This window comes from Nelumbo lutea, chromosome 6, assembly GCF_056320005.1.
Source record: "Nelumbo lutea isolate HS-2025 chromosome 6, American lotus-T2T, whole genome shotgun sequence".
Taxonomy (NCBI): domain Eukaryota; kingdom Viridiplantae; phylum Streptophyta; class Magnoliopsida; order Proteales; family Nelumbonaceae; genus Nelumbo; species Nelumbo lutea.
In genome coordinates this window covers 20,344,789-20,357,905 of record NC_142689.1, presented here as the reverse complement: position 1 = coordinate 20,357,905, position 13,117 = coordinate 20,344,789, and positions in this window count along the sequence as shown.

Below are 13,117 nucleotides of genomic sequence, written 5' to 3'. Positions count from 1 at the left end.
ATTTAATGCACTCAGATTGGGTTCGGAATCGAGTCGGGCTCGGGTTGGTCAATGAACTTGTTATGAAATAATACATGTGTATGTATGTATATATGTGTGTGTGTATATATATGCAAAAATGTACATATATACATATGTATGTATGAATGTGTATTAGTGTATAGTTGGGCTAGGTTTGGGCTACCTAAGGGCTAGGCCCGAGCTCAACCAAAAAATTAAAAAAAAAAAAAGCCCAAATTGTTGGATCCAATCTCAATTCATGTAAAATTTTGGACTCCATCAATTCAGGCTCAGATTAGATCCACCCAAGTTGCACCCTTATAATGTTTTTCCATCTAAGACAATAATAAAAGGAAAATAACTGCAAGTATTTAAAAGGAAAATAACTTCAGTTTTTTTTTTTAAATATTGTAGGGAGGTTTTTGTGAAAGTGAGACTTCAGGGAATTGTATAAAGCAAGAGCATCCAAACAAACACATAGAGTTCCGGCCATGCTCCATAGCGAGGTTCACAGCTTTCCATATAGCGCCTAGTTCTGCCTCAACAGAGTCAAAATAAATACCCAAAACACCACCTGCAGCAAAAACAAAATTTGTAGATTTGTCATGAAGGGATGAGAGATCCATCGTACGGATGCCCAAATCTTGCGGAATAAAGGGGCAAATTTCAAAAAAAATTCTCTCCCTTTCAATTGGGAATCACATTTCCTATTTAGAAAATCATATTTTCAATGATCAATCTTGAGCCATAAACTGAACCAGATCTGAACCAAAAGGAGTAGGAGAGGATTATATCTGATACGGAGAAAAAGTATCTCCCAACGAAGGTGTTCACGCATAAGGAAGGATCCAAAGACTGCTCCCACTAAAGATGGCACAGTGCAGGATGGAGCAGAATCAACAGTATTTTTCTCCAAGAATTTTGTCCTTCGCAAGAAACAGCAGGATGGCACATGAGTACAACTTCCTATCAATTCTTTCTCAAAGAACTGATGTCAAGATCGAATCTTGACTTCTCCCACAACTAGAGATCGAACTGGATGTCTGGCGACTGCAGGAAGGAGGCGGCAAAAAAGATCTTTGCAGGGATTGCGGAAATCTTTCTTCTTTGATTTCAGCTCTGAAGAGGATTTAATTATGTGATTCATCTAAAGGCTGTCACCCCCTCTTGCTTTTGTAACCCTAAAAGATTAGCTCCTAATCCAATTAGGAGCTGCTGATCCAAATATGATTTGGATCAGACATCTCTTTAGGCGATAAAGATAAACCCTTATTTTATCTGCAGATTAGATCAGCCTTCTCTTAATCTCATTAGGAGGTTTCTAGATCTGAATTATATTCAGATCTTGACTCTCTGAGTGGATAGGGTTAAGACCATATCGTATCTGCCGATCCATCTCAGAATTTGCCCATATTTAACTTATTAAATAAGTCTAGTTCGAAATGGGCTTTAGGCCCATTAAGCTTATGTGCTCATTTAACCTTCCTAACTGCTGCCCAGTTGGGCTTCCTTGTATGGCGTGGGACCTAAGCATTGATCTACACATCAGTCACATGGGTTCGGCCCAGCCTTTGTTACAATGCCTGGCTGAATACACTGTTATGGACAGTGCACCCCTTGAAACCCATCAAATGGGCTCTATGGGCACAATACTTACCCTAAGTGGTCCCTGGGCCAAGCCACCTTGTAATACCCAGGGACTGTGGCCAGATGCAAGATTAGCCCATCAGGTATTATCCTCAATGGTCTTACACTTAACCTCTCAGTCCATAATGATCATACACTGCCCGACAAAAGAGGACCTCTCCCTCGGCTGCAAGGAACAGTGTTGCATTCTCTACTTATATGGATTCCGGGAATTAAAACCTTTTTGCAAACATTTTAGAAACCATAATATATATACTTTTACATCTCATATAAAATATACTTTGCAAAACAAATCTCAACGATTGAAGTCGGCTGCTGGCAGTCTTGGTTTCTATCAGTGAGAGTGCATCCCCGATCATTACCTTTGTCTGACAAAAGGGCTGATACTGTCACTATGATCACCCACTCAGATGAATTCTCACACTGTCCCAACATACTTAGGTTTTGACCCTCACTAAGGATCTCACTGATTGGTACATCAAAGACAGCACAATCAGACACCTAGTGCAGTATCATAATCGAGTCTAGGGGTCGGGTGTAACTTTCCAGTTTTGCCCATCAATCTCCAAGGTCCAGGGCAATACTGGAAATCTGGTCCAGTTCAAAGATTCAATCAATCCTACACTATATGTGCCTAGGGTCTCACTTTGGCAACTGAGACAGGCCACTCCAACTGACTTGGTGGCACAACAGTGTCAGCCTTATCAGGATAGATCTCCCCAGACCGACCCACTGGCTGTGAACATTCTAAAATAACACGAGTCTCATTAAATATCCAGTTTAAGGGTATTACACAGAAACATACCAAGGGAACATGAATCAAATATGCACTTTTATTCATTTACAATAAACTCATAAAGTACATCATTCTGATTGAAGCTAAGGGCATACAAAACTGTCCAACATGTCACACAGATACCATAAGTTATTTTAGTTAGAAACCATCACACATGATAATAAAGCCAACATCGAGAGAATTCAGTTCAGACAAAGTGTTCACATTATACTCATTGGCTTAATAGCAAGAGAATTACAGTGATAAACATATTAGCTGTAGAGCTTAAGACCCAATCAATAGATCTGGATGATAATTAAAAATTTGTCATTTATGGGTTGCCAAATAAAATAGAAGGCTAGAGAAGGAAAATCAAAGGATGAGAAATCAAAATCCATTCAGACTTTTCAATACCTCCAAAGACCTCATGACACTGAAGTTTGTAAGATACACATCTTTTTTTGGGTCAATGACCATGAGAGAGGTGGTCCCCATGCTCCTATTTAATTACAAATAATGAACCCTGACTAATTTTTTCCTTAAATATATTTTTTCTATCATGCCCCTTTCTTGCTAATGCTCCATAACTTTATTCAATGACAAAATGTACATTTCCAAAAACTCTTTCACATTAATTTTCTATATTTATAAAATTATGCCTATTAATTAAGTCCTAAATCTAGTACAAATCCCGTTATATGTTAAATATTTTACTAATTATAAATAATAACAAAAAATGCTTATTTATATTATTTTCCCTGTTATATTAGTCTTTTAGAATTATATTTTGTCCAATAAACTCTGATAATAACAATCAAAAGAATGCTACTGTATGTCTAAAACCAAAAAGCCATTTTAGGAGTAATTGGGTGGAAGTTGAATATAAAGAGTATCCAGTGAGCACAAATTTTAGTTGGAGAAAAACTTTTGCAAAGATTTTGTATCATATTTTTATTGTAGGAGAAACTTTAGAAAAGTACCCTATCAGTGATTTCTCCTATATTTATAAAAGAAACTTTTAATAAAGTAAGGATAAAGTCATCCATTTCTAAAAGGAAAGCAATAAGACTAATTTGTATTCTGTCTTATTTTACCTCATTCTAAAAGATGGAACCCTAAAGTCAGTTTTAGATTAATCATGAAACTTTTGGTAATGTATTAATTTGCCTCTCAATGGCACCCTGTTGTGTCACTGTCAAAAAAAAAAAAAAAAATCCAGAGTCAACAAGTTCCTTAATACCCATAACCCTAACTATAGTGAAAGGAGGATTTGATCCCAAGTCTCACCCACCACCAGCTAGAGGCCTTATTAATTGAGCCCATTGGGACTTTTATTTTTTTCAGGTACCAACTACAAGTGCTTCATGTGTTTGAATTGTGATTTGAGATAGGTTTCAAAATTAATATTTTTTGGGGAAAATTATACTTAGTCAAAGCTAGTTGTACATTTAAATTTAGGCTATAGGTTGGCCCATAAACCAATAAAGTTCTGACAACCGGATTTACATTTCAAATTATAAAACATTCGTCGTGTCATCGGAGGATTACGTGTCTGTTGCCAATATGGGAACATGGGACTTAGCAAAAAGCTTATACTAAAATTGCCCTTTAATGTTGGGTGATTTAAAAATAGAAAAAAGGGTTTTCAATCTCTCTCTCTCTCTTTCTCTCTTTCTCTCTCCTCTCTCTACTCAATGATTGTGTCATTTGAAAATAAATAAAAATGGTTTTTAGTTTCTATATTTACATTTTCTCTATCAATGTTTCTCACTCTCTATCTCTCTCATCTCTCTCTACTCAACGATTATGTCATTTGAAAATAAGTAAAAAAATGGTTTTTAGTTTCTATATTTACATTCTCTATCAATATTTCTCTCTCTCTCTCTCTCTCTCTCTCTCTCTCTCCCTATGTGTGAGTGTTTCTCTACCTATCATTCTCCTTCAATCTCTCCCATTCTCTTTCTAGGTCGATCTCTCCTTCCTCATTCTCTACCATTATGTCTTAGTCTCTTCCACTTCCTCCCTCATTCTTTTTTTTTAATTTTCTTATACACTTATATGGTATTAACCAAACTGTATAATAGAATACGAGACCAACTTGGTATGGTTCTAAAATCATTAAACCAAACTCTTGGATATAAAATTGGCACCAACTTGATAAAAATGTATAACTTGACTGTAATGATTTTAGAACTATATCAAGTTGGTCTTATGTTCTTTTATGTGGTTTGATTAATACCGTATAAGTTTATAAGAAAAAAAAAGAACAAGAGAGGAAGTGGGAGAAAGATTGAAGAAGAACGATAGAGATTGAAGGAGATATCGATTGAGAAAGAGAATGTAGGAGAAGGAGAGATCAACTGATAAAGAGAAAGAGAGAGATTGAGGGAGAGAGAGAGAGAGAGAGAGAGAGAGAGATTGGTAGAGAGAACGGGAGAGAAATAGAGGTCTTGATTTAGCTGTAGACCAAAGATGAGAGAATGGGAGAGACAGAAGGAGCGAAAGACTAATAGATGGTTGAGAGAGAGAGAGAGAGAGTAGGAGGAAAATCAAAAAGATTTCTCAACCAATCCAATGTAGTAACCTTGAATTCCAAAAAGCATGAACCATACTAATCCCAAAATGCATGATCTCAACACAATGCATGCATACATGCCCACCATTAGTAATGGCAATGGGGTGGGGAGCATACTCCCTATCCCTAGCTAGTCCCAACTTTGAAACAAATCTCCATTGGAATAAAACTGACCCTCCATCCCCGGTCTCTAAGGAGATGGGTTTCTCATCGAGGACTCGAATGCCTAAAATTTTTAAGTTAAAATTATTTTTAGAAAATAAATTTACTTAAAATAAGGGGATTTTTAAAATATAAAATTATTTTAAATATATTTTGATATATATAATATAAATAATACTATATGTGTATATATAATTGGGGTTGGGGCAGGGTGGGGAGTTCACTCACCATCCTCGTCCCCATCCCTAGTTGGGCCAAGGAAGCCGAGTACTCAATGGGGATGAAAAAAATTGCCATCCCTATCACCATTCTATATATACAACATGTTCGGACAATGCATGCATAGAGTTAAGGCTCCATTAGGGAAGAGTGCAAATGCCAATTCGATGTATTACATGTGCTTTAGTTTAGTTTCATAGGTGTTTGATATGATTATATTTATACATAGCTATCACAAGTTCCAATACATTTCTGCATTTAAAATAAGAGTAAAGTTTGCATCCAAAAAATAGATACAAATTTTGCACACATTGTTGGTCAATATAAAAAAGGCTAATTTCGGTCTTGAAATTCGTATTTATATTTATAACTGTTAGACAGTGTATGCCTTTAGCACCAATCATATTGATGTATAGATACATGTATTGTAAATGAGTAAAAATACATTATTGTTTTATGTTGATATTGGTATGTTTCTATGTAATTACCCCTTAAATTGGACACTTATGAGACTTGTGTTAGTTTAGAATGTTCTCAATTGTTGGATAGGCTTGGGAAGTTTATCCTACTAAAGTTGACACTAATATGCTACTAAAGAGTTGGGGCGCCTTGTCTTAGCTGCTAGGGTTAGACCTACAACACATGCAATGTATGTTTGGATGAAATATTGAATTCGGACCATTTTCCAATTATGCCCTAAACCTTGGAGATTGATGGGAAAAACTGAAAAGTTACACATAACCCTTAGACTTGATTATGGTAGTACACTGGGTGTTGGATTAGGTTGTATTTGATATGCCAATTATTGAGATCCATCAAGGGCCAAAACCTAGGCATGTGTGGGGCAGTCTGAGAATTCACTTGATTGGGTGATCATAGTGATAGGATCAACCTCTTTATCGAACAAAGTGAATGATAGGGTTTTACACTATCTTTGATGGAAACCTAAACTACCGGTAGTGAATTTCAACTATGTTTGAAATCCAATTTTGTAAAATATTTTATGATATATATTAATGTTTTATGAAAGAATATTTGCAAAAATGTTTTAATTCCTGAGATCCATTCGAGTAGAGAGTTTGACACTACACCTTGTAGCCAGGGGAGAGGTCCTTCTTTATCGGATAGTGTTTGATCATTATGGGTTGAGAGATTAAGCGTGAGAGACCATTACAGGGTTGATTACCTGATGGACTTTATCTTATTTAAGTCCATTATCCTTGGGTCTTCATAAGATAGTTGAATTCAATGATCATTTAAGTGTAAATGTTGGGCCATATTGAGCCCATAGTGATGTGCTCAGGGATTCACTGTGGGGTCCTACAAATCAAGCCTAAGTTGGCCATGCAACACTCTTGGGTCATTAGCCTTATAGATGATGGGCCATGGGGAGAATCTGGGTATGGAGCACCTAATCTTATAAGAAGATAATACTAATTAGATTAGGAGATAGCTCCATAAGAGATTATAAAAAATGAGGGGGCGGGCCAGTCTAAGACAACTTTATATTTTTGCAGTTTCTGGTTTTCTCTACACCATTTTGTCTCCTAATTTTTCTAGTTCAGCATTAGCTATCTGGGATTGATATAGATCAAATTTTCCTCTGATTTTTTCAAGAAAAATTTAAGGGATATTAGTCTCATCATCCTCAGTTCGATTCAAGTAATTAGATCTCAGTTTTGCAGAAAATTGTGTTGTTGAACCGACTTCAGGAATGCACTATGCCATGTTTAATGGAGGCTAATTTTAGGATTGATTTGGGCATGAACGTTCACCTTGGGATCTGCATTTGTGGTATCTGTATCATGTATACATTTTCCTATTTCTTTGGTTTCAAATCTGGTATAGTTTAATGCAAGACTGATCTTGAAAAATGCAGTTTTTCAAAACATAGGGAATTCAATTCCCACAAGGATTAGGAAATTTTTGAAATTCCGCCCAGCCATCTAACATGGTTCGGCCATCTATATGGTGGATCCTAACCCTTTCAACAATAACAACCAAAAACTACTAAAAAACAAAACTTATCAATACAAAAGTAAACCAACTTTTGCACTTTCATAAACCAGCATGCTTGTATTTCGTATTTAAATTCTTTCCAAATGGGGCCTTAGGTTTAATTCAAAATTTCAAAGTGGTTTGAGGTGCAAAACAAGATTGTTATTGAAAAAGCGAGTGGACTTTCTAATAGATGGTTTGGGAGAGGAGGCTAATTTTGAAAATAAATAAGAAAACCTAAGAAGGGAAAATTTTAGCCACCAATTAAGACCATTCCAATCTAAAAGTCAAATGATCTTGTAGATGAAACGAAGTAGTTCAAAGTTGGTTAAGCAAATTGAGACGAAAACAAGAATTGTCCAAAGAGAACGATTCCAAAATGAAAGTTCAAATTTATACCCTTTTATCATCCAATTCTCAACTTTTCATTAAGGCCCCGTTCTCTTTTAGGTAAGTTACTTACCCGGGTGAGTGCATTTATCCATGTTCTTTTTATTTTCTAGGTAAATAAGGCAATGACAATTTTAGCCATATAAATTCATTATTAAAAGGGGAAATTTTGTTCCATTCAAGTGTTATGACTTTCTCCCTAGGTGGAAAAGTTATTTACCCACCTAGGAGATGAGTGTCACTTCTAGAAAGATAAACTTTCCTTGATCCCCACATAAATGTGAAAAAATAACTTAGGTTTCTTGATCAATGGGAATAATCCCATTGAAGCATACTAATAGTGGATTGGCCAAAAGTGATGTTTTAAAAAGACAAAAAATACCCACATGCATCTATATAGTGAGGGGGGTTACTATATAGGTACAAATCAAGCATGCTGGGCTGGGTTTAAGCTTAATATATGATTTGGACCGGAGTGGACCAAATCCAATCCAATTGACACCCCTATCTTTAGATCTTAAACGGAGAAACAAGTGATGTAACATGTAAGTTAACATGGTTTTTTGACCAAGTCCTCCCTTCCATGGGTCTTCTACTCTTCTTCCTTCGTCGAACCACACATGCCATGCAGTCAAGCTGAAGGATAGGTGCCAAAGCTATTAAATTAAGAGCTGTTTGTTTTGGACTTTTGTTGGCTGTCCAGGGTTTGTAAAGTTAATTCGGATCAGCTGAACGAGATGACCGTGGAACCAATGACAATACAGTCAATATTATATATACATCAATTATAAATTTATGGGCCTCACTGTAAGAGATGATGCAGGTCCTATGTATTTTTTTTTTTTACTACTAGCCAGAAAAATTATCATTGATTCCACAGCACAGCCTGCTCAACAGCCATTGCATTAATTCAATTATAATCTTTTCTCTTTGTCACATAAGGTTTTGTGGATCCTAAATCTACTACAAAGCAAGATTTATATGAAGTACAATAAAATCCAACCAAAAGTAAGAACGCCAAGTTAGGTCGCCTTGAAGTCACCCTAACCAAATTCGAGTGTTGAAGCCCAAACCATAACCCAAATTCAATTTGATCCTTTTCTTTGCTTTGGTTGACCTAACTTATTTGGGGTTTGTTTGGTTTGCAGTTGAAATTAGAATTAGAATAAAAATGATCCACTGTCCTGCCTATTTGGTTCGGACTAGAATAGGAATTGAATGGAATAGAGCTTTCATTCTCAAGGGAGGGATGACCCTTCCCGCAAATGGAGGAATGTCATTTCATCAGGAACGAGAATTGATTCTAATTCCATACCCCTGTTCCTGCAAACCAAATGGAAACCCTTACTTCATTTTGTTAAAATGTTATTATTTCTTATATTTGAAATTATCAAAGTAAGAATTACTGATATCTTAGGCTCCATTTGGTACTCCTTTGTTCTAAGGACTTACCTCTTTTTTGTAATTAAAAACTCATTATTCATAGGGGTGTTTCAATTGCTAAAAGGTGATAAGTATTTAGAATAAGAAATGCCAAATGCAGTCTTAGCATTCAAAGACAAAGTTACTATATGTTTTAGGAGTATCATACTTATACCATATCACACAGGAAAAACTTTGCCTTCAAACTTAAACTTGATGATATATTCATATATAATACATACATATATACATGCATTGATGTGTTGATGGATGCATAATTCATATATACACATTTATATGATACTTATATTTATAAATACAAATATGAAAACAAGAAACATGCAATCCAACCTAACCCGCCACATGCTCCAAGTTGTACTCTCGTAGTTATACGGATCATTGATATTATATTTTTATTAAATTTTCTTGAGTCTATTTTTGTGGCATCCCCTCCTCTCAAGTCACCAGTCCAACTTTAGTATTGTTGAATATAAGCATTCGGGTTGGTGTGGTTCCCTATCAGCTAAACTGGTTTTGACCCATCCGAATTCATTGTACATTTCAAATTTCAAATTTAGCTTTCTTTAGGAATTAGTAAGTAAGAAATTTATACAGGGTTGAATAGAAGTTAGTTAGGTTTGAATTGACAAATTTGAGTTTTGATATTAGTTCATATCTAGGCCAAGATCCATGTCTAGGGTTGGTCTTCGGTTGGCCGTTAATAAGACCCAACCCAATCCCATGCACCCATCTAATTTCAACCCTTGCTTCATTAGGGAGAACTAAAAGAGGAGAAATGACAGACTTAACGGAGGAGGAGAGGTGTTATAAATATTGACAAACAAAGGGATACCTTAAGAATGATCTTACTAGAGAGAGAGAGTGCTTGGTTTTATTAGAGAAAATTAAAATCTAAGAGGATTTTTATTGTGGCTTTTTATATTTTTAATGCTTTACAAAATGCCAACCAACTGATTGGTAAGTTCTCCTGACAGCACCTGGGGGGTTATGGGTTAAGGTAAAAAGAGATCTGCTGAGCGAGCATTAAGGTGAGAGAAGTCTGGCCTCTTTCTTTCTTCCTTTCATGTATGATAGGTTGTGGAGAGTATTAAAAAAGGAAAATTTAAAGATAAAATTTGTCGAGCCATTTCAAAAAAGCACAAGGTATATATCGCCGATGGTGATCCATTGCAGCCTCCTATACCGTTTTAAAATCGGAAATTATATTGACCTAGATGTTTTCCAACGCTGAGAACTGGTAAATTAAAAGAAAGTGCTTCCAAAAAAGTGCCAAATTCCACCTCTAAAGGATCTCTGTATTGTCCAGTTTTCCTCCAGCAGCCATGAGAAAAAATCACCCCTATTAGAAAGGACACAAAATCCAAATGTGGCCATTGAAAGGTTATTAATACCTCCATCACATAATCACGAGGCAATTTTTATGAATGTTAATATCAGCACCTCTTTGCACTTCATTCCTGGGTCCAGATGATTCAGGGAATTCAGTAAATTAATAGGGGTTCAAAATTTTATTTACAGAACATAGCACCCAATTACAAGATCTACACAATCATTTAAATTTGACTCGATCACAGCCTTGCACCAACCTCATAGCATAGCATATAGCATATTACAGTTATATATATGTTGAGAATATTTTATCTCCCCATGAATGATAATTTGCAAGTACAAAGATATTCCAGATATGTGGTTCCAAGTGCTTGGGTGTGAGGAGCAAATCCGATCGGATCGAACTCCAATCATTCCTAGCTCTCCACACAAAGTGCCACATAAAAGCAATGCAGGCCAAAATATTCTTTAGTTTACAGGATCCCAAGTTCATATTTAAACGATATTTTCTCAAAAAGAAGATTTGAAAAATATAAAAAATTGGGTTAAATCCCGAAAGGAAGGGTTTTGAAAATTTAGAGCCTACGGATTCGTAAAAAATATTGCATGAACAAAAGGACATGAGATATGGCAAACAGTTTCAAAACTATCTTTGCCACTTGTCATCTGAATCAACCGTTTCTCAAATAGTTTTGTCTTTTGGTATCAGGAAAAATTTTATCTGTTGGGGCCCAACAACCTATGCTGTTAAGAGAATTTATGGAAATGTCACGTTACGTTGAGAATGGATAAATTAGTAATTATATCTTAATCCATTTTGACTGAAAACTAAAGCATGGGCGTGAATAGGTGAACTGTTCAGAACATGCCCCCCAGAAATTGTTTCAACAGCCTATGTTGTTGGGCCCCAACAGCCAAAGTTAACCCTTGCAGGTTCTAGGCAGTTCGAAACCATTGGATTTTGGGATGGAAAAATCTATGATGTGGAAAAGATATGATATGAAAAGAGTTTTGACCAATCAAAGCCCACCCATGAATTTTGATAAATAACACCTTAACGTTTATCAGTTTATTGGTCAGTTGTTTTTCCTATCATATCGATCTTTTCTATATCATAGTCCAACATAGATAAACTTATTATTTTGTATTTAATTTTAAATGTACACTAATTTTATATACATTTATTAATATTTGAATTAAATTTAATATTCACATAAGTAAATAAAATTTTTTATTTATTTATTTATTTGGCTTCATAAAGCTACACACAATTGGGGGTGAGGGTAGCCCATTCGCCATGCCCATAACCCCTCCCAACCCTGGTGGCAACCGGATTTGATATCAAAACTCCACTAACATCAATCACCCATTAGTTGGTTAAACAAATAAAATCTGAACCATGGTTCAGTTTGAAAAGATTATAAATACAAATATATACCATACAAATACATACAAAACATAGAGATTTACACCCTACATATTTGTAATTGTATTTCTTCCAAACTCAACTATGTTTTTACCCATATAAAGTTGAATTTGGATCTCTCAAATTTATTATTAAATTCATAATTTTTTTATTATAAAACCAATAATTGAAGGATTTGAGCATGCTTTGATGTGTTGGAATTCTTCAACCCAAGCAACTCCACTTGACACTCCCAAGTCATGCCAACCAGCCATCAAGTGTATATGCTATACAACCATTACATGTTAATTCCAAATCCTTATTTAGCATCCCTCCCAAAATTTTACATGAGATTGTCCCCGCACAACGTACGATAGAACTATCCTCACCTAAAGTCCTTAGTCTCATCAATTAACCCTATTATTGAGATGATCAAGTTTGATTTGGTCTATTATAGTCAAGGAAGGGTGTCATTTCCATGAGCCTTGGATGTTTGCAGTACTCTTGAGCCTTGAATGAAGGATAAAAAGTATGGATGCTATCGATATGATTGGTATTTTATTCTTTTTTTTTTTTTTAATTTTAGGGTAAATTTTAGATCAGTATCTTCTATGTTGGTTTGATTGACAATTTGGTTCCCAAACATTAAAATGTGACAATCTAGAACCCTAATTTTTAAAATGTGACAATCTAGCATTTGAACTTTTAAAATGCCATAATCTAATACTTGCCATTAACCAGTTTATTAATCAGCCTACCATTAAGTGACATTTGAAAAGATATAAATGTCCTTCGAGTATCACCTAATTTTCTTTACCAACCATCCAAATATTGACAAAAAATGAACAATCCCTAATTTTAGCTTCTTCTAAAGAGTCACCAACTTTTTTGAATAGAAGAAGTTAGGGTTGAGACTATTCACTTTTTGTCAATGTTTGGATGGTTGATAAAGTGGATTAGATTGTATTCGAAGGGCATTTGTGTCTTTTCAAATGTCACTCAATGATTGATTAATGGATTGGTTAAGGACAGGTACTAGATTGTCACATTTTGAAAGGTTGGGTATTGAATTGTTACATTTTAAAGTTTGGGGACCAAATTGTCACTACAGCAAAGTACATGGTACTAATCGGGAATTCTCCCTTAATTTTATCATTGTTAGAGGGATGTAAAC